Source organism: Castor canadensis, chromosome 12 (genome assembly GCF_047511655.1).
Source record: "Castor canadensis chromosome 12, mCasCan1.hap1v2, whole genome shotgun sequence".
NCBI classification, from domain to species: domain Eukaryota; kingdom Metazoa; phylum Chordata; class Mammalia; order Rodentia; family Castoridae; genus Castor; species Castor canadensis.
The window spans coordinates 34,697,818-34,724,880 of record NC_133397.1 but is presented as its reverse complement, the minus strand read 5'-3'; the positions used below and the strand labels follow the sequence as shown (position 1 = coordinate 34,724,880).

The window sequence follows — 27,063 nt, the reverse complement described above, 5'->3', positions numbered from 1 at the left end:
CTTTTGCAGAATATTAAAATTATTTATTCTTAGAAGGATATGTCTTTGACACTTTTAATTTTTATTTATGAAGTAATCAAGGGATCCTCAGAAGAAACAGGGACAAAGTTATTTTAAAGACTACGGTAAAGGCTCATTTGAAAGGCTAATCACCTTGGTAGATAAAATCAACATTTGATATCAGGTGTTGCAAACATATGAGCAGTATGACCAACAAGACAGGCCCACAAGTAACAAAAAGTAAGAAAAGTAATTCTAGGGAGCCCATTGCTGCTCACTGACATTTGTCTCACTAGCTGTGGAGCCAAGAATGAGCCAAAACAAAATGAATACACCTCTAACATTTGATCACAAAACAGGATGAGCCCAGGGGAGCTTTTTAGGTGTGGTTTTATTATGTTTATTAAAATTGTCATAAATTAGTGATCGTTGCCCACTAACTGATAACTATGGACCAAGAGCTGTATTGCTGGTATCTCAAATAACTTTTACTATATTTCACAAAGTTACTTTTCTATCCTTTCCCCATTATCACAGATCACATAGATTACAAAAAATCTGTATTTACTTTGCCCTGGATAAATGACTACATAGATAGGTAGATAGATAGATGATAGATCAATGATAGATAGATAGCTAGATAGATATTTCTTTGTCTTATAGCAAGTAAAAGTTATGGTAATTTTTTTGACTTTTAATGCCCAAACCTTTTATTATAGGTAGGAAATTATAAAAATAAACTTTCCAATGGGGAGAAACAAATTTTAGATAAATAATAAAAAAGTTACCTATTAGTGTGGAAATATCCATTCATTAGGAGAAGTGAAACAGTACATTTTTACTCAAGACATATGATAATATATATCTCACAGAATTATTTTGGAACCAATGTTTATTTGGAGAAAGTATGATATTCTTAGCAATAACACTTTATTTGGCAATATGTATAAAAATAAAAATGCAAAAAGGATGCTTATGTAATTTCTAATGCTAAAATAGCACTGAACTATATCATTAGTGCTATTTACAACCTTAATTAAGAAGTCATTTAATGATAATGTTAACAAATCTGGCATATTTTTTATTCAGATTGATACTACTTAAGACAAACAAAATTGATGTTCCTTCAGTAAAATCAGGGTTTAATTTGTGAGAGAATATCTGATATCTATTGTAAAGTTACGGTCAAGCACTTGGCAAAATATGTTACAGACAGTAACAGATGTTCCCAGATTATATCATATTTCTATTAAAAACTATGGAGATGCTTAGTTGATAGAACTGAGAATCACAGAATTATAGAAAAAGGATGGCTATTTAGGGACTTAGATGACTTCCTCATCTTAAGGTTGAGGAAACAGACATTCAAATGAGGATCAGTGGTTGTGTGTGGGCCAGAATTCAAGTTGTTTTAACTATCCCAGAATGCCTCTCATTTGCAGAAAAAGAAGGCACACTTTGGTATTTTACCAAAATATATATATATATATATATGTAAATAAATATATGTATTGAGAGTAAATTATCTTGTATGATAGTACTAGATACTGGTATAGTAATAAAATGGACTACTGCCTTATCTATTTCCTGTTCCTGAATATTGCCTGATGCTACATTTTATGTTGAAGTACAAATTTCAAACAATACTTACAGTTTAACAAGTATTAAACAGATGTCAAGCTAACATCAAATCTATGACATACTTTTTAAATTTGCTTCAGTAGTACCATTAAAAATCAGCAAATATTAGCACAATACTACTGTGTGGGATATACTTTTTAAATATCAGTTAACGAGAAAACTCTCAGCTGATCTTTCATAAGATTTAAAATTATCAAGAGTTTGGAGTACAATGCTAAACTTCTATAAATCAAAAAAGATTTGTCCACAAATGGGTAAATATTACCCTAGCAAAATCAAAAATACTGTAATGAATTTCACATGCTTTCTTTCAAAGGTAAATCAAGTTGACAATGGAGCAATAGTATACTCAGAAGAAAAATAAATGTATTCTAAAAATGTCATAATTTGTCATGTGTGATTTTAAGACCATATAGTAAACTGGGAATTTGAAAGCCCTGGTTCTGTTATAATCTGCTATACATCACGTGGGAAAGGATTCTGGCTTTGGCTTTTTAGTAACCAACGAGGGCAGACTTCACCGAGTCCACATGCCAGCAAATGTGGAGAGTACAATTGAATAATTCCAGTAATAAAGTTTTAGGGCACAGACATGAAGACCAATGGAACAGAATAGAGAACCAGATATGAATCCACATAGCTATGCCCACCTTATTTTTGACAAAGGTGCAAAAAACATATGATGGAGAAAAGATAGCCTCTTCAACAAATGTTGCTGGGAAAAGTGGTTATCTGCCTGCAGAAAACTGAAACTACACCCACGCCTATCACCCTTACTAGTATCAACTCAAAGTGGATTAGGGACATTATTATCAGACCTAAAACCTTGAGGTTAGTACATGGAAGAGCAGGGAATACACTGGAAGCAAGAGTTATAGGCAAGGACTTCCTCAGTAGAACTCAAGCAGCCCAGCAACTAAGAGAAAGGGTTGATAAATGGGACTACATGAAATTAAAAATCTTCTGCACAACAAAAGAATGAACTCTAAATTGAAGAGATCACCCACAGAATGGGAGAAAAGTCTTTGCTAGCTATACATCAAAGGACTAATAACCAGAATATACAAGGAGCTCAAAAAACTAAACTCCCCAAAAATCAATGAACCAATAAAGAAGTGGGCAACTGAACTAAAGAGAATTTTTTCAAAGGAAGAAGTTCAAATGGCCAAAAAACACATGAAAAAATGCTTACCATACCTGGCCGTAAGGGAAATGCAAATCAAAACCACACTAAAATTCCACCTCACTCCTGTTAGAATTGCTACCATCAAGAACAACACCAACAAAAAATGTTGGCAAGGATGCAGGAAAAAGAAACCCTCATACACTGCTGATGGGAATGTAAGCTAGTTCTGCCATATGATCCAGCAATAGCACTCCTAGGGATATACCCGAAGGAATGCGACTCAGGTTACTCCAGAGGCACCTGCACACCCATGTTTATTGCAGCACTATTCACAATAGCAAAGCTATGGAAACAGCCAAGATGCCCCACTACTGATGAATGGATTATGAAAATGTGGCATTTATACACAATGGAATTTTTTTCAGCCACAAAGAAGAATAAAATTTTGTCATTCATAAGTAAATTGATGGAACTGGAGAACACCATCTTAACTGAAGTTAGCCAGGCTCAGAAAGCCAAAAATAGTATGTTTTCCCTCATATACAGATTATAGACCTAAAATAAATGCAGCAATATTACAGGACACAGTTCACACATAAAGGGAAGACTGAGTACAGGAGAGACAGGGAAAGGGAAGAAACCTAAAACTTCAATGTGGTTACTATATGCTCATTATATAAGAGCAAATATAGTAATCTTAAACTGTCAGAGGCCACTATGGGAAGGGCACTAGGAAGTAGTGAAGAGGTCTGGTAGAGATAAACCAATGTGGGTTGTAATACACAAATGCTTGGTAACAACACAAGGAATGTCTCTGTATAGCTATCTTTATCTCAAACTAGCAAATACCCTATGTTTTTCTTATCTGTTATGTTTTCTCTTCAACAAAGTCGGACAACAAGAGTTTGGAAAAGGTTCTGCCCAGAAGCAGGGGTGGAGGGGGGGAGGTAGCCCAAATAATATATACACATGTAAATAAATGTAAAAACAATAAAATATTATAGCCTAAAAAAGTAAGATTTCAGAGCAACTTAGCCTTCCCATCTTAGCCAGTTGCTGTAGCCAATATCTTGAATGTTAGCAAGGCTCCTCTGCAACATTCAGGTGCTAAGTCTAACCACTCAGCCAGATGTTGGTTGTATCTTCCTGCTGCACCTCTACTCAGTGATTCTTAAACTTTCATGGGTATTAAAATTCCTCAGAGGACATGGTAAAACTACAAAGGCCCAGGCTCTATCCCACTTAAAAAGCTCCTCCCCTGAGGATTTTATTACCTGAACAAATGATTATGATATCCATGAAATTCAGCATAGGCTCTTTTTTTTTATTTCCTTATTCGTATGTGCATACAATGATTGGGTCATTACTCCCTCCCTTCCCTCCGCCCCCTCCCTTTCCCCTACCTCCTCCCTCTTGCCCCCACCCCCCTAGCTTAATATTATTCTTCCAGATAACTGCGTTTTCTTCATCACTGGTCTGCATGGTTATAGTCTCTTTCTGAACCAGTCTATTTTCCACCCTGTCAACAAATCTGAGTAAGTACAAACTTTAAAAATAATAATAATGTCCACTTACCACACTTTAGAAAAGTCCAAATTTCTTCAAGGCCTTTCCAAGATTTGGCTTTCACAGTCCTCTATAGACTCATTTTTTATCACTACAAATTATTTGTTCATTCCTCTAATGTGCAATACTTTTACAAAGTGAGAGGTATCTTTTATTTTATTTTCATTTTTGCATTACTGAGGTTTGAACTTAGGATCTCACACTTGTTTAGCTGGTACTGTACCATTTAAGCTACATCCCTAGCACTTTTTGCTTTTTTCAGGTAGTATCTTGCTATTTTTGCCTGGCTGGCCTGGACTGTGATGCTCCTACTTATGCTTCCCACATAGTTGTGATGGCAGGCAAGTGACACCTCACCCAAACTTTTTTGTTGAGATAGGGTCTCCCTAATTTTTAATCCAGGCTGGGCTCACACCATGATCTTCCTGGTCTCTGCCTCTCTCATCACTGGGATTATAGGCTGTGGGAATCTCTTAAATTTTTATATCAATTCAAAAATTATTTCTTGAGTTCATACTCTCTATACAGCACTGTATCTAACATTGGGGATAAAGTGTGAGGAGATTTCAGTTCTCAAGAACTGAAAATTTTAGAAGCAACAAACAAGTTGAATTTAATGAGAATTGAGATAAATACTATAAAGTGTAACAGTAATATATCATGAGAGCATAGAACACGTGGAAGGTTATAGACCAGGTGAGGTCTGAAGTTTTCATGAGTAGTGTCCTCAAGCAAGTGATTTTTGAGCTGATGTTTAAAGTGTGGGTAGGAATAGCCATGATAAATGTCAGGACATTCAGAGGAACTTTAATTCTAGGCCACAGAATGTGCAAAGCTATTGTGGTGAAAGGATAATAACATTTTCAAGGAACCAAACACAGGATATGAAAGTTCACACAAAAAAGAGAGAAGAGGTGAGTAGAGCAAAAGTTTAAGAAGATGAGTAGTTATATAAGAATGTTTTAGGACTCTCCTTTATCCCAAAGGAAATTTGGAGTTGCTAAATAGTATTAAGTAGAGAATTGTCTCAGATTTACATTTTAAAAGATTATTCAGACCCCAATATAAAAAATGAATTAGATAATGAAAAATATAGGTGAAGAAATAGTTTAAGGGAGGCTATTTCAAGCTGTATGGTGATTGGACTAAGCTCTTCTCACTATATGGTTGCCAAACAATGGTAAGGGAAGACAAATTACACTGCCTGATGACTTTAGGGGGCAATAAATACTACAATGAGTTAACTTTGAATTGACCAACCATGTGATCTTGGGCAAGTTTTCTAAGCTTCTTCATCTCTCAATTTCATAGCTTAATAAGTAACCTCATCCTCTTGCCCATTTCAAACCTTGCTCATCAAATCATAGCAATTATATATCTCTTTTTTTTTACACTGAGGATACACTGAAACCAAATCAGACAAATCCTAGGTTTTACTGAGAAAGATTTAAGGAAGAGACTTTTTATAATTGGGCCAACATTCAAAAACCAATAAGAATATATGAAGCACCCAATATTTCTGATATCAAGAATTTATATAATTTATCATCCCTGTACACATAAAGACATGATGGAAAGCAACAATGATAATGAAGCCTAATGAGTGTTGGAGTTACGGTTGTCCACAGAAGTTGTGGCCATAATAAGGCAATTGTGGCTAGGCTCATGGCCAAAAAAAGGATCAACTGGTACCATGAAGGATCTTCCACCAACTACCTCTTCTCCAAGCCTTCCATATCTTTCCAGTGCCTCTCATTGGCTGAGCCCATTAAGAAGCCAGAAGGAAATTATATACAGATGACTCTGTTCTTAAGATCAATCTCTATGCTACTGAGCAGGACACAGAAAGGGGAAGAATGGATCTGGAGAAGCAAATGGGAACTACTCAGAAAAAAAGAGGTCTACAAAATTCTTCAAGTAAACAACGGAGATTGCATTTAGTAGACCAGAGAAATGAGTTCAACAAGTGATGATGTAAGCCAAAAACTTGAGCAAAAATAAGAACAGAGAGCCAGGCACAATGGTACATGTCTGCATTCCCCATTATGAGAGAGGCAGAGGCAGGAGAATCATTCACCTTGAGGCCAGCTTGGGAAAGTTAGTTAAGGCCCTATCTCAAAAACAAGACACAAACAAAAGGGCTGAGGGCACGACTAAAGTGTAAACCACAAGCATGAGGCCCTCCATTCAATCCCCAGGACAACACTACATACATACACACAAAAGAACGTTAAGTATTGGAATTTCAGAGCCATGGAAATAATGATATGAGTGGATAAGGTAAGTGGAGATGCTTCAATCTTTTATCTTCTAAAATCTATAGTTGAAGAACAACAATAAGAACCTTCCAATCAAGAAGAAATTTCTGATCAAAAATTAAGTGATCTCAAGATTCATATCAATTTATGTAACGCAACTGTAATAAAATAAATTTTACCCCTAGAATTCAGAGACTTATCTCACATGCTCTGTAGTTAATTTTATTTAAAATAATGAAAATTTCATGATCTAGGAATATGAAGTAAAAGTCAGAATACCCAATATCAATTGAAAACATCTTCTTATTAATATACATATTTACCTTGGTCTGCTATCTACACAGACTACTGTTTGTTGGCCAGCAATTAAAAAATTAAAGATGTTATCTTCTCATACTTTAAAAACCACACATGGAAGATATTGTAATCTACAACTTTTCTGGAAAAGAGCCTAAGGCTTAAAGAGGGAGGTAACACACCCCACATGGAACAGATAGAAAATGAAAAGGCCAGTTCTTTGACTGTGGTAGCTCCATGTCTTTCTTCTATGTGCTGTAACCTAATGCAGCAGTGGGGCTACACATAGTTGAGGCTAAATAAATGATTACTGAGTTCCATGTTTAGATATAGGAATGTTACTTCTTTTCTAAATAATTTTGGGAAAATGTATCAGAAAAGATGGAAATTTCAACCTAATTGGCTTAGGGAAATGAGATAGCTTGATTAAATAAAAATACATGATATCTAACAGGTGTATGTTATAGAAAAATAAGTCTTACCTGAATTCTGGAACAAGCTGGACTTGAAAAGTATGGTTTTGGGAGAATGGAAAGATTGGAGGTGAGATTGCAAAAGAAAATATTTAGCTATGAGAAATTGATCATATCTAATTGATCATGTGCCTAGCAAGTCTGCCTCCCTAGTATACCTTAGATATTTCTTTACATCAATCTCCTACTTTATTGACCCATTCAATTCCTTTTAATTCCAAAATCACATCTAATCTCTTTCTGCATTTCATGCATACTTCTAAGTGTTCTGGGATATAGAATGACGCATTCTTTTCCATAAAGGAATTTCATTTCCAGCTGGAGAGACATGACCTAGCAAACACAAGCCTGTATTATATAGGTGTTACAATAGCTACTGGGCATACTCTGGAGGACAGAAAAAAACATCTTTACCCTTAGCAGGTCAAGAAAGTGGTCTTGAATGATGAGAATTAACTGGGGAGATGAAAAAAGAATCAAGAAGGTTTTAAGTAGAAAGGGTAAAACCCATGGAGGCCTTGAGGACAGGGACAAACAATTGGATAGGAACAGAGTGGAATGTATTTATAGTACAGACGCTGATGATGAGCCAAAAGATACAGGCAAGAACCAAATCAAGAAGGTGTTTGTACATCAAGCTAAGCAATCTAAGCATAACCACCACCAAGCCCTTGGAAGCCATGTAAAGATTTAATTCTGGAGAGAGGTAAAATAAGAATAGAATAAAGGCCATACTCTATGCAATGTTATGAGGAGATAGGAGGGACTCAAGGCAGATGGTTCAAAGACAGATTGGACAGCTTGGCTCTGAACCTGGATGATTGTATAAGTTGTGACATGGGAGGGCAGGAGGAGAAGCAAACTGGATTGATTAGAGAAAATAAGTTTTCAATCTAATTATTTTTCCCTGAGTTTTTCTCTCCCTCCTTTTAACCATGCATGAAAAGAGAAGAGGTGAAAATATATACGATTACATATGCACACATATAATTATCCTTGTGTTTATTTTCTGGCCTTGAAGCACACCTAGGCACTCAGGGAATGTGCGTTTGCTATATGCACGGATGTGGGGAAGGTAAACTAATCTTTAGTCCTTAGGAACTATAGTAGTGAGACTCACCAATGTTTATCTTTTGCTCACTAGTCTCATTCCCCACCCCTATGGTTTCCAAAGTCAAGAAGACGCACCTTCACACTCAGTGATAATATATGAGCAGAGAAGACCCAAGTCTTAGGAATAAATGCATTTACCAAGAACGTGCTTTTCACATTGGCACACTTGTCTTTCACCAAGTAGTGTCTTTTGTGACAAGTTTCACAAGTGGGTGGCACACAGGAGGAAAGAGCAGCTACTCTATGACTTCAAATGGATTTTTTACATGCTTCTCTGAAGAAGGGACATTATTGATCTGATTAGAGGAGTTCAATTATCAGGGAAAACAGACAACCTAGTCAGAAGAAAAGGCTGAATGACTTTTACCCTCAATTTAGAGAAATTACCTAGGCAACCGGTACTTCCCTTTTTCTGTCTCCTAAATAAGCCTGGAGTGAGTGACACATTATCAAAATAAGGTGGCCTAAATGTAGGTGAGTCTGATGTAGTTTGGGAACCATTGTTGTAAAAATAGATTGTAGGAAACTTTTTATATACACACATTTCATTTGGCCAAGAAAAAAGGGGAAAATGGACACAGACCATGAAAAGTATGTGAAGTCAAGCAAAAGTACAGTATCTTAGTAAATGAATAATAGTAATTTTAGGAAACATAATAGTTCTATAAGAAAACAATGTTTGATGATAAAAATGTGTGCTTATGTTAAAATATTGCTCAAATGGGGAAAAACTAGTAATTGACCCTTCTGTAGAAAGCAGAGTTACTTGGTTACAAATATGAAAAACCACCTTTAGTTTAAGCAGAGAATAAAAAATTTGTAGTAGGTCATGTGGGATTAAAAGTTAAGACCAGGAGGAAGCTGAATAGAGACATTAAACATTTAGCTTTACAAATCTAAGTAGTAGGAACAAACAGGAGTCTCTCCTCCAGGGACAGTGAGAAAAATGAACTTCTATGAAGCCTAGTGACAGTTTTTATAAATGAATGTTCAGAGAGCAGTGGGCTACTTGAAAAAGAGTGATGTTTAAGAAAGAGAAAACATGTGCTTCAGACCTCCTGAAGCAGATTCAATCAACATGAAGATATTTTATTTAGTGTTAATCTCTTGATGAATTATACTATTCAAAACTGGAACCAGCCCAATGAATATTCTGTAAAAAGGCCATGCTTTCAAAAAGACAGTATGAGGAATAGTATTTTTTTACAACCCAGTTTGCTATCTTCATATCCATCAATGTATTGAGGGGAAAAAAAAAAAGAGGTTAATTTTTACATTGATAAACTAAAATTCACAAACCACAAGAGGTCATTGAGGAAAAGGAGGAGGAAGAAACTTAGCTTCTAAGTGGAAGAATGAAACTTGATTTGGGTAAAATTTATAATGAGCTGAAAATTAGTTCTTTTTGATATGAGCCGAATTGTATTATAGGAAGTATCCATTATAGGACCATGATGACACCCAACTCTAGATAACAGACCACTTTACTTAACTGCTGTTTAGTTCAACAGAAATTCTGACAATTTGGATGGTGCACTAGTGTTAACTGTCACAGAATTAAATCCAAATGTCTTAACGATGCAATGACAGGACTTCTAAGAGTTATTGCATAAGAAGTATGTTGTTTTCATAAAACCACAGCAGCATAGAAAGAGTATTTTAATTGCAAGGACTGGTACTCAGTCATACACTTATTATCTGTGTAGCTTTGGGAAAACACATTAGTTTTTTTAATTCTTAATTTCTCCATACAAAGGCAGACTAGTAACTAATTACTATCCCTCTCACAGGGATGTGTAGTAAGTCAGGCAAAATTATTGGTGGTAAAATTACTCTGCAAACTATATAACATCCTATAAATGTTAGGGTTAATTGCATTTATGTTGACACATTGTTTAATAATAAACATTAGAAAAAAGTAATACTTTGGATTTCTGACTAGAGGCTACAAAAGCAGTGTTAATAGAATTCAGGTTCATCACAAGCATTTTGAGATGGTTCACAAACCAAAACAGCTTTTTTTCCAGAGTTAACTTCAATGTACTAAATTTACATCATAACCCTTAAAAAGACATAATTTATGTCTGTAATACATGAATCTCTATAAACAATTTTAGGACCAAGTAAAACAGCACTAAAAATATCTACAGTTGCAACAACACTTTGACATAACAGAGCATGGGCATAATTAATATTGCACACAAATATAATCTCAAAGTATTGTATAGCAGGTTCACTGCTTAATTGTTCTGCAAATGATAGGGTATGTTTCCTTAAGGCACTGAGAATTTTTTAATTGCCCTTTAATAGAAATCATACTGTATTTTTAGTCTAGAGAAAACAGTCTATGGGAACCACCTTCTCCCACCCATATCTTGGCAGTGGGAACAAATATCTCAAATCAGAACTATTTACTGATCCCCATAGCAACAATGTGCTTTATCTTGCATAAATCCTAATATCATAAAGACTCTTGGCCCTAAAATAATGTTCTTGATGTGAAATATGAATGCTTTAAAAAGAATTTAACAAAATAAAATAAAATATTGCTACAATGCTAGAGAGTCTTATAGAGAACATCTTTACTTTGGATAAAACCTGTGATTTCTGAGTAATGGTTTGGGACCTTCCAAAGCAATGACTGAGTTAAAGTGGTCCCATTTAATGTGGTACTCAGCTGAGTACTAAGTGGAAGACAGCGATGTTGGGGCTGGATCTTGCATGGTGTCTCTACACACCACACATGGAACAATACTGCAGAAAAACACTGCCTAGATGCAGGGGCCGCCTATTTTTAATGATCGTTACCTCCTGTTTTCCAGGCTTAGAACAAGAAATTGGAGTTTACCAAACTGCTAAATCTCCACTTATGGTAAAAAATCTGCTTGTTTTTCAGGTTTCTGGATTTGTTAAAACACACTGGCTAAGATTCTAAATATTCACATAAGAAGATTCAATTAAGCCCATAAATTGCTTTGGAGTCTTCAAAAAGAAAATGTTGCATCAACATCAATTCCTATGGTCAGACTTGGCACTTTTCAAGCTTACAGAATTATTCACTTTTGAAAGGAGGGTTCTAGACCCTATCATCAAACTCCAGGGGTTCCATGTATCAGGTCCAGCCACTCACCACAACACACTAAATAAGGAAAATGGTGATGGTCAGGGAAGGAGGTTTATTACATACATGGTAGGTACAGGCAGCTGTGGGAAGAAAGCACTTCAGCCATCTTCAACCATCATTAGATGGCTGAAGATATGAGTTTTCAGTTTAAATAGACAAAGAATTTAGGCAGGAGGTGAAAGACACGAACTGTTAAATAGTCCCAGTCATCGGTGTGGCTTGTTAGTCAGTCTTTGTTTGAAGAAGGATTTCAGCAAAGTTGTTAATAGTCATCACTTAAGGGGAGCAATCTGGTCAGGATAAGCAAGTCATTGTTACTCAGTGAGTGATCTGTCCTGAGGAGACTTTGCTGTTCCCTTCCTTGGGGGCAGTTTCTCCATCTCTCCTTTTAACATATTACCAATCAGTTCTGTCCTTCCCAGATTCCAAGGTGGCTACAAGATGAATGACTCAGAGCAAAGACAGATAAAAAAATGAAGGCAGGGATGACAAGCTTTTCTCCTGTGTTCAGTCCTTACTCCTAAGTAAGGAGTCAGTGCTTTTCAGCAAAGGCAGCTTAAGTACCTGTTAAAATTTTATGAAAATAAGTGTTCCACAGAACATTCTTTCATGCAATTCCATCATGATTTTTGTTTGAGAGAGTGTAGGTGGTGATACAAATATTCTCTTTCCCCTCCGATATTTCAATGCATTTATACTCAGCAGGAGATACTGAAATACTTTTTATGCTTCAAACCCTTCCCTTGTACAATCTCAAATGATTGTTAAATCAGAGTTGAGTGAGCTACAACTGGATGTGTCTCTCATTGATTTTCCTAGTGGAGATTTAACGTTTCTGTGCATGTTAACACCCTCTTCTGGTAATAAAAACACTTGGAGCTAACTCTTTCTGTTCTCTCTTGAAGGCCTGCTGTTCTTTCTCATTTTTCAAGGGCTCCATGAACAAATAAAGAATCTTGACATTGTCATTAGGAGAGTGTTTCAGTATGGTGGCTGCACTGATTCTGTTCTGGATAATTTTCCTCTGCTCTTTGCATTCTAAAGGCAACCAGATGAAAAGGAGTGTTGTACCCCTAAGCACAGAAAGAATAGTTCCAACAAGAGTAAAAGCTCCCCGGGCTCCAGTTTGCTGCTCAAAATTCTAAAATAACTGCCTTAAAAAAAAATAAAAGAAACAGAAAAAAATTGCAAAACCAACAATATCTACTAAAAGAATTGAGTGAGGAAAGCAAATAAATTTTAATCTCTCTGAAGTCAAGAACTTTATCTTATTTTTGTTTGCATTCTGTGTGTTGACTGGCCTCATCAGTGCCTAACATAGTTATTGAAACCAAAAAGAAAAAGAAAAAACAGAAGATTTTAGAATCATCACATGGTCTCTTTGTAAAACAAATAAGAGGAAGGTTTTTCCCAAAAGAAAAATATACTGATAGGAAATCCTAGATGCAATGCAAAGCATTCTTGTGGGGGATCTTGTCCAAACAGTTACTTGTCTATCTTCCATATATACCTGTGATATGTGTGTGTGATATGTAAAATATAACTATAAAATAATGAGCGTTTTAGAAACCAATTTTAACAATATACCTGTGTTAGAGTAAGGCTTAATAACATTTATGCTACAGTGGTTTTCAAACTGTAAAGTGATATTCAAATATAACTAGTTACAATTATAGTTCATTCAACAATCAATGTTCATTGAACAGCTCCTAAAGTCTATACCAATAAAATTATTATATTGGTAGGGAAAAGGAAGAATGAAATTATTCTACCATAGAGCTACAGAAAACAACTAATATAAATATTGAGGATTATGAAGCAAAGCAAGATGGAAGGTGAGGAAAATCCTGCATTCATGGTCTCCTCACAGACACTCCAGATCCAACAGCTATTCAAATCCAATATACCTTCACAAACCCTAAGAAAACCATGAGTGAGACTACAATGTCTGGTTTTAGTGTAATAAAAGGAAAAGCTGCATTGAAGAAGGCAGGAAGAAAAGAGTTGCCCACATCACCCCTCCCCCAACTCCCAACAGCATAGAGAGAGACACCTCCCATTTGGGAAGCAGAGAAGGAATTAAGTCCAAGCCTTATATTTGAAGCTCAGTACCAGGCCCACTACAGAGAACCCTAGTGCTAGGCAGAGCTCCATAACCCCTTACTCCAGGCCATTACCTACAGATTGAACCACAGGAACTGCATTAGCTAGACAATTAACTTCTTCCACTACCCCTCATCAAAGTCCGAAAAGGGAGGAGCAAGAGTCCACCTGCTGGGGAGTAGAGTATAATACCTAACCAGGAATTTTCTTTGCCTTCTAGCTCAGGCCACTGTGATGAGACTCAGAATTAGGCAGAGAGCAAAGGCCAGAGCTCACAGAAGGCAACTCTGGAAGTACCCTGACATTAGGCAGAGACCTGCACTTCAGGGGGACAGACATGAGTTTTAGGTTGCATCATTGCCAGCCTTGGTGTTGCCCTCAGGCACAGCTCCCCACTACTGCAGATCCTTGTGGTTGTGAAACTCAGGTGCAACCCAGTTTAGTGTCACGTGATGGTCAAGAGACCCCTCCAATCCCAGTTGCACAGGTATCCCTAGTCCAGAGCTCAGTAACCTCTACACCTCTAAACCTGCTCTGGTAACAGACAGATCTACACCCTAGTAGGATGGACTCATGTTTGATCTTGAATCACCAACTGCCGTAGCATATTCTAAGTATAATCCTGAGACTGTGGCAGTCTTCCTGGCTGTGATACTCAAGTGCAGCCCAATTCAGCATCAGGCTTGGTGGATAAGGGACTGCCTTCACCAATGCTAACTCAAATTCTATAGCATAGGGTATAACAGGACACCCCCAGGCCTTGGGGGAAGACAGGGTAATAAACCTTAGAACTCAGTGCTGAGCTGATAAAACCTAACACTGGCAAGATTCATCAACGCTGAGCTGATAAAACCTAACACTGGCAAGATTCTGATGACCCCCATCCCCAAGCCTGTGTCCACAGATGGAACATCTGGGAAAGCACCAGTGTCAAGGGTTGACAATGGACAAGGTGTCTAAGCCTAACCCAACCCCAGGGAGATTACAGGGACAAACTAAGCTTTTATGGTATGCCCTCCACTTCAACCTAGGCTTGAATAGCCTTCTAGTGTTGAAAAAGTGATAGAACACCAACAGCCAATTTGAAACAAGTCATCTACTGTGTGCCATCTAGTGGTAAAATAATGAAAGTGACTACAGGTTCAGAAAAAATAAGCAGCCTGCTTAGGTTTTATGGAGAAAGAAACAAAGCCAGATTTTTGAAGACTGGAATAAGTACCTGATCCTTCAGCGCCCAGATGGCATCACATTCCAACAAGCATTGATAAGTTTCAGGTAATGATGATTTCATTTAATGGTTAAAATAAAATTCCAGAAACTGACCATATCATAACTAGTATGGTAGAACTCTCAGAAGCAGCCATTTTGAGGAAACTCAATGAAATTCAAAAGAATACAGAGAAAAAATTCAATATTCTGAAAGAATAAATTAACAGAGAGAAACATTTTTTTAAAAAAATCAATCAGAAAACCTTGAACTGAAAATACGCCAAGTGAAATTAAAAACACAATAGAAGACATCAAGAACAGAAGAGATGAAACAAGAGAGAATTAGTGAGATTAAAGATAGGCTACTTGAAAATACACAGTCGGAGGAGGAAATAGCAAAAAGGAATGAAGAGGAATAAGAAAGTTTACAGGAAATTTAGGACAGCATTAAGAAAGCAAATATTTGTATTATTAAATTTCAAGAGAAGCTTGATAATGCCAAAGAAATAGAAAACTTATTCAAAGATATCACAACAGAAAACTTCCCAAACCTGGAGAAGGATACAAACATTCAGGTATAGTACAGATACAAATATCCAAGTACATGAAGGTCAAAGAACACCAGTCTGATCTAACACAACCAAATCTACTCAGTTATAGCACCATCAAGCTCTCAAACTTGAAAGATAAAGGGTGTCCCAATTCACTGACAGTCAACTTTTTTAGCAGAAACCTTATAGGCTAGGAATGGCATAAGAAAGAAACCCTGTCATTTGTGACAACATGGATAGAACTGGAGATAATTATAAAGTGAAATAAGTAATTTACAGAAAGACTAGTAGCACATGATCTCACTTATATGAAGAATATAAAAAAGACAATTTCATAGAAGTTAAGAGTAAAATGGTAGTTACCAGAGACTGGTTAGGGAGTAGAGGGAGGAATGAAAGGAGGTTGATAGTGTGTGCTAAGTCATAATTAGACAATATAAGTATTGTGCAATAGGATGACTACAGATGACAGTAACCTACTGTGCATTTCAAAAGGCTATAAGGATAAAAAGAATTAACCTAGAAGGTAACACACACGCACAGGAAATTAATGTGTCAACTCCCTGTATGGCTATCCTTATCTCAACCAGCAAAAACAGTTGTTCCTTCCTATTATTGCTTATATTGTCTCTTCAACAAAAGTAGAGATAAGGGCAAAATAATTTCGCTGGGTATTGAGGGGGTGAGGGGGAGAGGGAGGGGGAGGAGTGGGTAGTAAGGGAGGGGATGGGGGCAGGGGGGAGAAATGACCCAAGCCTTGAATGCACATATGAATAATAAAACAATAATAAAAAAACATTGTATGCACATATGAATAAAATAAAAACTAAAAAAAATAATAAAAAATAAAATGTTGAATAAAAAAAGGCTATAAGGAATTATTTTTGAATGTTTTCACATAAAGAAATGATAAGTATTTGAGAAGAAATAGATTCAACCTTATTTAAACACTGTGCAATGTATGTGTATATCAAAAAAGTCATAGGATCCCATAAATATGTATAATTTTAAATTTTTTATATTACTTAAAATAAATTTAAATTTTAAATATTTGATGACTGGCTATAGTGGCTGTGCATATTGAAGACCATTTAATGCCAAGGCATTCTCTATCTATTCAATACGCAAGTTGGTTTTTGAATGTATTATATCTTTTATTTTTTCAATGAATCATTTTGTCATTGTAATTTCACATTTATACAGCTCAGAAGTTGTTATCAAAAGTAGCAAGAATGACATACTGAGGATTTTTTTCCCTCCTGTACAGTTTTGCAGAGTGAATGTGGCTGCAAAAGAGACATGAAACAAGGTAGTTCTATAACTGCACTATTGATTATTTTTGCATTTATTCTCAGTTGCAGTCACTCAGCCACACATTCAAAATAAACCTTTAGTTCCTGATTGGTCTATACCAGGTTGTTGCCATTTTCAGCTGATTCTTTATCAAGACACATTACTTTTAGTTTTTCCCCTTTTTATCCTTGATACAATTGTACAGGGATGACACTTTGAAATGTCATCTTACACTAACCAGTGTTATTTACCTCTGTAACAAGTTGAAAACAAGTGACAATGACTCATGCTGTCACTGAAGGGCTACAGTTTCTACTTACCTGTATCTATGGATGAGAAATTTGTTAAGATTCTCTTTTCCCCATCACTGCTCAATTCTCCCAAGTTTGTACCAACCCAATCTGGTTTCAACTTGCTTGACAGGATGTATTTATCAGTGTCTTTAAATTATCCCCTCTCCAAAATTTTCCTGAGGACTGCGTAGATTGTGGAGAGAGCATGGTATAGGCACTCAAGCTTTTTCTCAGCTCTTAGTTATCCAATAATTTTGATCAAAATACCTTTAAATTGCCAACTCTACTTTTGCTCATCCCTTCAGATTCTATTTACTATAGCTCAATGACACATATGCAAAACAAGTAAGCACAAAAATATCTACTTTTCTTTATTGTACTCTATTTAGAATTAATGTTTCTGTCTGCTCTTTAGAGATTAGCCCAGGGCTATTATCATGTGTAACTAAGATGTCTACATAGGAAGCTAGAATAAGCTTTAAATTATCCACTATTACAAATAATGTAGCCTTTCAGTACTGATTTTAATATTTGATATCTAGTGACAAATAATACCCCCAAAATTTGAGTGGATTAAGGGAAATATCAGTTCACAAATATTTATTTAGAATTTATTTAAGAACCGAATACCGTATTAGGCATTATAAATAAACAATAAAGTATATAATAGATACAGTTCCTGAGCTCAGCAATATTCTAATCCAGGTAAATAATCAGCAAAAAGAACAATTGAATACTACATTGTTGTGCTGTGTTTTGTATGGAAATGAGATTCAGACTTAATTCTTAAATAATTATAAAATCCAACCTCTACCCTTCCTGTTTTCTCCTAAACAGAGCAAAAAGACAGAGAATCCCATTAGGATCCCATGATGAGCTAGACACCTAGAAACCTGGGAAAATTATGCTTTGTTTTTAAATGACATTCAGATGTAATACTTAAATAATTATAAAATACAACCCCTACCTTTCTTGTTTTCTCCTTGAAACACATAAAAACAGACGAGTCTCACTGTGCTCCTATGATGACCTAGAGACCTTGAAACCTAGAAAAAAATGACAATGGTTTGGAATCTCTATTTTGTTATTCAGAGGCTCAAAAATAGAATTTTGAACAACTTCCTTGCAAATGAAAAGAAAATGCTTCTTGCAGATCATGGAACACGAGCTGAGGGAAAAAGTGGAAGCAGGAGAGCCTGTTCACAATAGCACAAAAGCGTAAAACCAAACTCTGTAATGAAAGCACAGGTAAGGTAGATTCACTCAAGATCATCTCATGGACGCTGCTAAGCCCAGTTAGATTCAAATTCTCAATGGTAACTCGGCCATGTAATGTGAACTACGAGATGAGATAGCACGTGTGATCTAATAATATGCCAACATTATGTAATTACATATTTCTGTTATTTTAGGCTATTTGAACTGTTTAAGAGACCTCCTGGATGCCATGTCTAAGTACTTTCCAATACATGGGCAGAGTTTAAAATGCAAGTGATTGTGAAAGCATGGCAGATGATATTTCTTTTCTTTTCTTTGCGGTACTGGGATTTGAACTCAGGGCCTACACCTTGAGCCACCACCAGCCCCCTTTCCTTGTGATGGGTTTTTTTGAGGTAGGGTCTCACAGAACTATTTGCCCCAGCTGGCTTTGAACCACGATCCTCCTGATTTCTGCTTCCTGAATAGCTAGGAATATAGGTGTGAGCCACCAGTGTCCAGCCAGATCATTTGTCTGACTAGTAAAAATCACATCATTACCTCTGATCTGTAGTTACACACTACCACCCCTTCCTTCTTCTTCTCTAACATGCTCTTATTGATTGAATTATTGACCTAGAAAGTAAGATATCCTTTAGGAATAAGGCAGACATTAAGTAATTTCTCTCCAGAGGAGGCAAGTCAGAACCCAACAAACTACTTTTTTTCTGTAAATGTGATTTTATAATTTCTCTAGTATTCCATTGCCATCAATTCTCATCAAGTAGGAAAATTAAATCTTTTAGAGAAGAAAAGTTTTGATAGTGCCATAATACCTCTAACGCATCCAAACTCAAAATGCTAAGTTTGCTAAGTGAGTTTACCTTTTCATTATCCCCATCTCCCTACATTTCCCCAAAGCTTTAGCCAAAGCTAAAATTAGCCAGATTTTGCACCATGTTGTTTCTTGGCTATTACTCAAGTTGTTCCATACCGCTAGAACTCCAGCATTCCCATTTACCATTCATTCAGTCAGGATGGAGGACATGGGTATTTGTTACTAGATTAACCCCAGCATTTGTGCTGCTAAATTCAAGAACTAGTAAGTAGTCTCATCCAAAGCTATGTGATTATCTTATGAAATCTTTATTCTTCTAATCAGAAATAATTTATTCACTCACGCATTCATTTATTCAGTTAAATATTTTATTGAACACTTACTCCTAGTGATGTAAGTACAAATGAAGCATATTTGCTAACTAAATGAAACCTGAAACCTGATTGAAAAACAAGCCAATACAATAGCAATTACCTGGTAAATATGGAGTGGAAAGGCAGAATGTGCCTCAAAAGTCCATCTCATACTAAGTTGAAAGGATAGCTGATCCAAGCCTTGAAATTCAAAGACAGGTATCTAAGAAGAAAGTGAAGGATATTATAGGCAGAAAGATAAGATATAGAGGAACAGCATAGTAATAGTGTAGCAAAACCAAAATTTCCTAACTGGCTACATTGCACAGGCACTGCCAGTCATCTGTAGTGGCTTAAATGAAAGAGCCTTGGTGGGCAGATGATCAGAAATTAGATTAAGATTCAGACAGGAAACAGATCTTGAAACACTACTGAGAACTAAATTAAGAATTATATTTTTTCATGAAAGGTACAAGGATATGTTTTAAAATGCTGACAAGGAAGTTGCAAGATCAAATTGGTTTTAAATAGCACCACCATTCACCCAAATAATTAAGCCAGAAACCTAAGAAAAAGACCTACTGCCACTCTCACTCTCAGTCTCTCACATCTGATCCACCAACTCCTAAATTTCTTCATTAAATGAATCCAGGCTCCATATACTTCTCTAAACCACTGCTGCCACAATCTTCAGCCAGAAGTAACCAAGTTATCTCCAGACTTTTTAAAGAATATGACTCTTCCCTTAGAAATGTAAATCTGATCACATTGTGACCCTGCTTTAAATGCTTTATTGATGTAATGCTAAAGAAGGTGAATACAGAAGGTACTTCTGAAGACTTCTGAGGTAAAATTCACAAGATTTATAGGAGCTAACTCTTCAAAGAACTAGGGAAATATCAGAGTGACATCATTAATGGAGGGAAAAAGGCAAGCCATGGTATGAGAGAAGATATTTATAGCACAAGACATATGTACAGAATTAAAACAAAATAATAATGAAAGGTATAGGTGTCAGATTCTCCACAACAGAGCAGTGAAGAAGAACAAGTAAGATAATCAAATCCCAAGTCCCAAGGGATAAAGAAATAGCCAAGTTTGAGTTTTTCTATGCCTCAGGAAACAAGATGTCCAATCTAAATAAACTAGGATGCAGGAAATAAAAACACTCAATGTTAAGTAAAGATCGGTCATTCATTGGTGATTTAAGTTGAGTAATAAGTTATAAAGACTAAAATAAGAATGCAGTTTTAAGAAAGGGCTGGTAGAGTGCCTCTAAGTGAGACAGCTGTCAGCCTGCTCACTAGGGTATAGGATTAGCTCCTCTGAGGATCAAAGATCTACATAACACTAGTAGGTAGACTGAGCAGCTCAGTGCGCTGACATGGGAAGCTTACATCTGAGAATGCCTCCAGCATTTAAGGGTTCCCCTTCCTTCCAGACACTACAGTGCTTAATCATAGAGGAGAAAAAAAATTATGTCAGTGTTCTACTCACTACTATACTTCTGGGATAGAACATCACCTGTTTTATTAAAAATGAAAATAGCTGTTGAATATGTTATAGTCTTAGAATCTGGGCAGGTCATCATGGAAGATGAAATCACAATCTCAGATATTAGTAAGAGCTACATGTTCATCCCCCCCATGTTAATATAAGGTTTATACTTATGCTCTAATACTTTATTTGCCAATTTTTACCTTTTTCTTAGGTCCTACTCTGCAGTCTTCAATGAATATTTTTAAGTAACCTTAAATATATTGCTTTAGGAGCAATATATTGAAAACAGAGTTTCATAGCCCCACAAAATTAGAAGATGGTTTTACAGCCAACCATATGTAGAGGCATCACAGCAGAGAGACAGATATGACTGAAAGTCATTCAGTTAGATGGTAGGAGAGCAGTCAAACAGAAAAGCACAGAGGTGGACAAAAGGGAAAAAGTCAGAACAAGAGCCAGATAGGAAGTCTGGAGGTTCATCTTCATACATGCCGATGTTCACCATGGACACCAAGTTCAGAGGAAGGCTGCTTTCTACCATAGGCTTGGGATCTTAAAAGGCTGGGCCAACTCAGAAACATACTGACCATGGATCTATTTTGAACTCATACATCTTTACCCAAAGAGCTGTATTTCCCATTTGATCAAAACCTTAAATAAATGAAAACTACAGTCTTACAAGATTAGTGATCAATTTCTCTATTAGATGAGAGAGAGAATAATGGTTACTAGTAAAGAAACCAAAACATTACTAAGCTACAAATTGATATAAATAACAAGTCCCCTCTGGCCCCAAATTGCTCACTTGATGGTTTAAAAATACCTTATGACTTCCCATGATCAACCCTAGCAAATTCTAATCCCCTTAATCTGTCACAGACTGACTGTATTAAAGTTGTACAACACTTATTAAGTGTCCAGTATCCATTATTCCCATACTACAGATACGATATTCAATAAGACTCAGTCTCTGCATTCGAAGCCCATGATACAATTGAAGAGTCAATGTAGACCATAAATTTTACAAAGAAAGCTTATCAAAACTCACTTAGATACTAGATGGACAGTTTGGGTAAATCTTCACAGTGGTTTATAGTTTGATTTTGAAGGATTATCAGCACTCTGAAATGGGTAGAAAATTTCAGAAAAACTTAGTCATAGAGACTAAGTCATAGAGAATAGAAAATATGTTTTGTGTGAGATATGGTCAAAAGTTCATAACATTAGACAATGTATTATAGGGGATGTAACTGGGTGGACAATCAATGAAGATAAATGTTTATTTTGTGATAATTCAGAAGCCAGACATGGTTTTAGGACAACAATAGCTATGGGTGCTTGCTATTATGGTGATGGTATCATTACAGATTCATATTTTAGGAATGTAACTCAAATGGAAAGTGAGACTATGTAGAAAAGGTTGGTATTCAAAGATCATATCAGAATCGCTTGCCAGGGAAGAAAACCATGGGAACAGCGTTGGGAAAAAACACCAAATTAAATTGATATTTCAGATAAGCTTAAGAAATCAGGGATCAAGGTGGCTTAAATGCAGGGTAGGTGGGGATCAACGTCACTGAACATTTTTGCTTGAGAGACTGGAAGTGTGGCACTATCACTTGTGAAGAAAGACATCAATACGAGGAGGAGTGATGTGAGTGAGTAGAACTAATAAGTTCAGTTTGGGACATATTTTACTTTAGCTTACTGCAGTATCTCCTGGAGAAAAGGTCAAATACAGCAGAAATAGAGAAAGTACAAAAGGAATGTTTTCATGGGGAGGAATAGAGGTTTGAAAATTAGTAGCTGTGTATTATTGTGGTCCTGGAAACTGATGAAATGACTCAGGAAGGATAGAGACAGAAATAAAAGAGAAACAGTCCTTCAAGCAAGATACAAAATTTGAAAGTTAGGCTTATGTTTTGTAGAAGAAAGCTTTGTACACCTGTAATCTGTAATGATATTTTTAAATAATGCAATAGACTTAGAGACATTAACAAAGATGTTGATCAAAGTTGCTAACTGAACTAAATTGGCAGTTCTTAATGAATGTTGAATTCAGCCTTGAGTGTTAGTGTTCAAAAATGGGAGTATTAAAAAATTTCCATTGAAACCTTATTTAGTTTAAGATAACTAATAAAATGTATTCCAGTGTAAATGATTACCAATCCCCAAGGTCTATTAAATTTTAAGTTGTTATCATAGGGTTAAAATATTGGTGCTTCTACATCCTTTTGTAACTTACACATCATGTACAGGTAATTTCCAAAATAGCTAAGCCATGTAATTCTCATTATTTTTTAAATGCTGAATTACAAATAAAAGAGAACAACAATGAACATTAAAGAAGCATGTCAATGATTGTAACATAAATTTCTAGATGGCATCTATTTTCCTCAAGCTTATATATCATTTCTCTAAAACAGAATCTATTTTGTTCACTTCTTATTTTTTCATATTTTCCTCCATGATGGTATTTATCAAAACTGATGTTAACTAAAAGGATGAGGCATTTGATTGCCAAACACAGGGCAAACAAAATCAATTTTAGCCATCAATGTACCTGGAGGTAGGGAAATGAGTAGGCACTTCTTAAGATGCAGGTGATTGAGACTTCTGCTTCTAGAAACGTAGATTAGACATAGATTCCCCATCTCTCATCCTGAATAAACAAAAAACCCCAGGCATTTAAATATAAAACAAACAAAAAACTCTGAAAGAAGACAGGCCAATAAGTGGTCTTATGGCCCATTAATGACTTGACGATGAGTCCATTAGGTCTTCTTTTTTCATATATATCCCAAACTTGGAGCCAAAAGAGAAGAAATTCCTGATAAAACCTGCTCTCTCTAGCTAAAACTCCAAGAAAGTGACTGCCTAGATAGACAGAAAAGATCTACTTACTACAGCTAAACACCACTACCATATAACAACAAAAGCCAAGTAGGAAGCTTAGGTTTCTATCCTCACTCATTTGTCACTCTACTTATGCTGAGGTGCTGCCAAAAGAGACTGAGGAAGGAGTTGAGATTTTCATTTTGTCAGTGGTAACCATCCCACACCCCCCAAAGTTGTCAGTGGAAAGCAACTACTTGGCAAGCCTGGACTTCACTCTATATGGTAGAAATGAGTCCTCCTTAACCCTTCTTACTAGTGTGATGTCTGAGAAGGCATAGAGGCAGAATTTTCTCCATTGCTTGAAACTAAAAATGCATCTTCTAACTAACGGTGTCATAGATGCCATATAGGGAGAAGTAATAAGTTACTACAACCTTTCCCACCTACAAGGTTTAGTAGTAGGAAGCCTAGCAGAGAGTTATTCTCCTACCTACAATCAGCAGTAATAAAGAGCCACTCCTCTGGTGTCATTAGAGGCTTAGTGGAGAACCTGGTACTTACCTCCCCTTGACAATAATGAGGCAACAACCCCTATCCCTGACAGCTCAGTGGATGAGCTCAACAGCACAAAGAGGAAAGAATCTGTGACCTGGCAGAGAGAAATATAAAAACTGCCTGATCTGAACAACAGAGAGAGAAAACAGAATTAAAAATAAAAGCAGATACTGAGGGAAACATAAGACCACAATGTAACTTTAGGTCATCCAGAACTCAGAGAGGAGGCAGAGGGAGAGGCTGAGAAAGTTCTAGGCTAAAAACTCCCTAAAGTTGGCAAAGGACATAAACCTCAAATTCAAGAAGCTGAATGAATACCAAACAGGATAAATTAAGGAAAAAAACCCCGGTATTTGACTATAGTCAAACTTCCGAAAACTAAAGGAAAAGTATGAAAGCAGTGAGTGAAAAATAACAAATTATCTATGAAGAAAAACAATTTGAATGACAGCCAGTCTTTCACCACAAACATAGAAGTGTAGAGGAAGGGGCAGAACATTTTTCAAGTTGTATAGAAAATAAGTTCTCCTACAACCAGTGAGAAGCTCTTTCAGACATGAAGAGAAAATTAAGAAATTATTTTTTTTCCCTTTGGCACTATTTGGGTTTGAACTCAGAGCCTTGGGTTGAGGTGCTCTATCACTTAACCCACACCTCTGGTCATTTATGCATTGGTTATTTTGCTGTTGTTTTCATTTTCAACGGAGAACCTCCTTGCTGTCCTCACACTTGAAAATACAGTTATTTTTTGAATAGGGTATTGCATTTATGTCCCTTTGGCCTGGATTATGCTTCCTGCCTTGCAGTGATGGCAGGCACCTGCCACCACATCCAGCTTTATCGGTTGAGATCAGGTCTTAAAAACTTTTTGCCCTGGCTGGCCTCAAACCACGATCCTTCCAGTCTCTGCCTCCCAAGTAGCTAGGATTACAGGTGTGAGCCACCACACCACGCACTCAGAAATTCTTAAATAAAACTAAAGGAAACTGCTGTTAGCAGACCTCTTCAAAAACAGTTAAATGAAATTCTTTTAAAAAAAGGGAAAGATAAAATGAGGAACTTCTAAATAGGAAAGATAGAGGAACATAGCAAGTAAACATAGGTAAATGTGACAAATGCTGACACTCATGTTAGGTGGTCTATGTATAATGAAATGTCTAAAGTAACCATGAAGATAGTGTCCTAGAAGTGGGTCCTAGAACATTAAAGATAAATAAAAATGGGATTCTAAAAATAGTTAATAACTGCAAAAGAAGGCAGAAAAAGGAAAAAGTAAATGAAAAATACAGAAAACAAAAAGTAAAATGGCAAACTTAACAGTAGCATTCATTCTAAATACACCAGTTAAAAGACAGGGATTGGTAGAGATGTTTAAAAGGCATGATCTTACCCACAAGAAATTCACTTCAGAGGTATCAAATGAAAAAAATGTGTACCATAAAGCACGAATTAAGTTAAGAGACAGAGAATGATACTATACAATGATGAAAGGGTTGATCAATGAAGAAAGCTCTGCAATCCTGAATGTGTAAGAATGTAACAACAGATAGCAGAATATGAAAGGCAAAGACTCATAAAACTCAAAGGAGCAATAGACAAATCAACAACCACAGCCAAAGTCTTCAACACCTCTCTCCAAACTTGATAGAGCACCTGGACAGAAAATCATCAGAAATAGAAACTTAAGCAGCAAGATTGATTCTTGAAAAACACAGATTACTGCAACTCATCCAAAATGAAAAAGATAATTTGAATAACTACTACTAATGAAATTGAGTAAACAATTTTAACATTCCCAAAAAAGAAATGTGTAGGCACAGATGGTTTCAATGGGGAATTTTGCCAAGTGTTTTTTTTTGTTTTTTCTTTTTCTTTTTCTTCTTTTGGCAGCACTGGGCTTTGAACTCAGGGCTTCATGCTTGCTAGGCAGGTGCTCTACCACTTGAGACACTCCACCAGAAATTTTACCAAATGTTTAAAGAAAAAGTAACACCAATTCTATGCAATCTCTGCCATAAAACAGAAAATGATGCAGCACTCTATAACTAATTTCATGAAGCTAATTTATCTTAAGCCTCACAAGCTCTGTGAAAATTAACCCGAAATAAAACCTGACTTAAGATGTAAATGCATTTTTTAAGGAAAAAATAGAAATACTTTTGGTTTAGATGTAAGAAAATAGTTTTAGGACTTGATACTAACACATGGTTTGTGAACTGTAACACTGATAAATTGGACTTTACCAAAATTCAAATCCGATGCTCTGTAAATGAATGGAAAGATCATGTACAGACAGAGAGAAAATATTTGTAAGCCATGTATCTTACAAAGAACATGTATGCAAAAATTCTCAAAATCAACACTTCTATAAAAACCCAATAAGAATTCGGCCAAAAACCTAGACATTTCATCAAAGAGAATATGGTTAAAAAAAAAAAAACACATGCAAGGATAAAGCTGATAGAGAAATACAATTAAAAGCACAATGAGGTGCCTATCTATCACCTATTGATAGTTTGTAACCAAATGGTCACAGGGATGTAGAAAAACAGGAGCACTCATTGTCCGCTCTTGGGAATGGTAAAATTATATAGACACTCTGGAAGACAGTTTGGTAGTTTCTTAAAATACTAAACATGCTGCCACCATGTGATCCAGAAATTGTACTCCTGGGCATTTATCCTAGAGAAATGAAAAATTTATGTTCACACAAAAACTTGTACACAAATATCTAC

At 36.1% G+C, this 27,063-nt stretch overlaps 1 long non-coding RNA gene across 4 annotated transcripts in view; it reads right to left on the bottom strand.

Moving 5' to 3' along the window:
• LOC141414797 (uncharacterized) overlaps window positions 1-27,063 on the bottom strand; it is a 132,175-nt gene that overhangs the window by 91,307 nt on the left and 13,805 nt on the right. For all 4 annotated transcript variants that reach the window (XR_012439664.1, XR_012439663.1, XR_012439662.1 and 1 more), the window contains exon 2: window positions 18,015-18,093. This is a non-coding gene — a long non-coding RNA (uncharacterized lncRNA). The remainder of the gene's footprint in view (window positions 1-18,014; window positions 18,094-27,063) is intronic.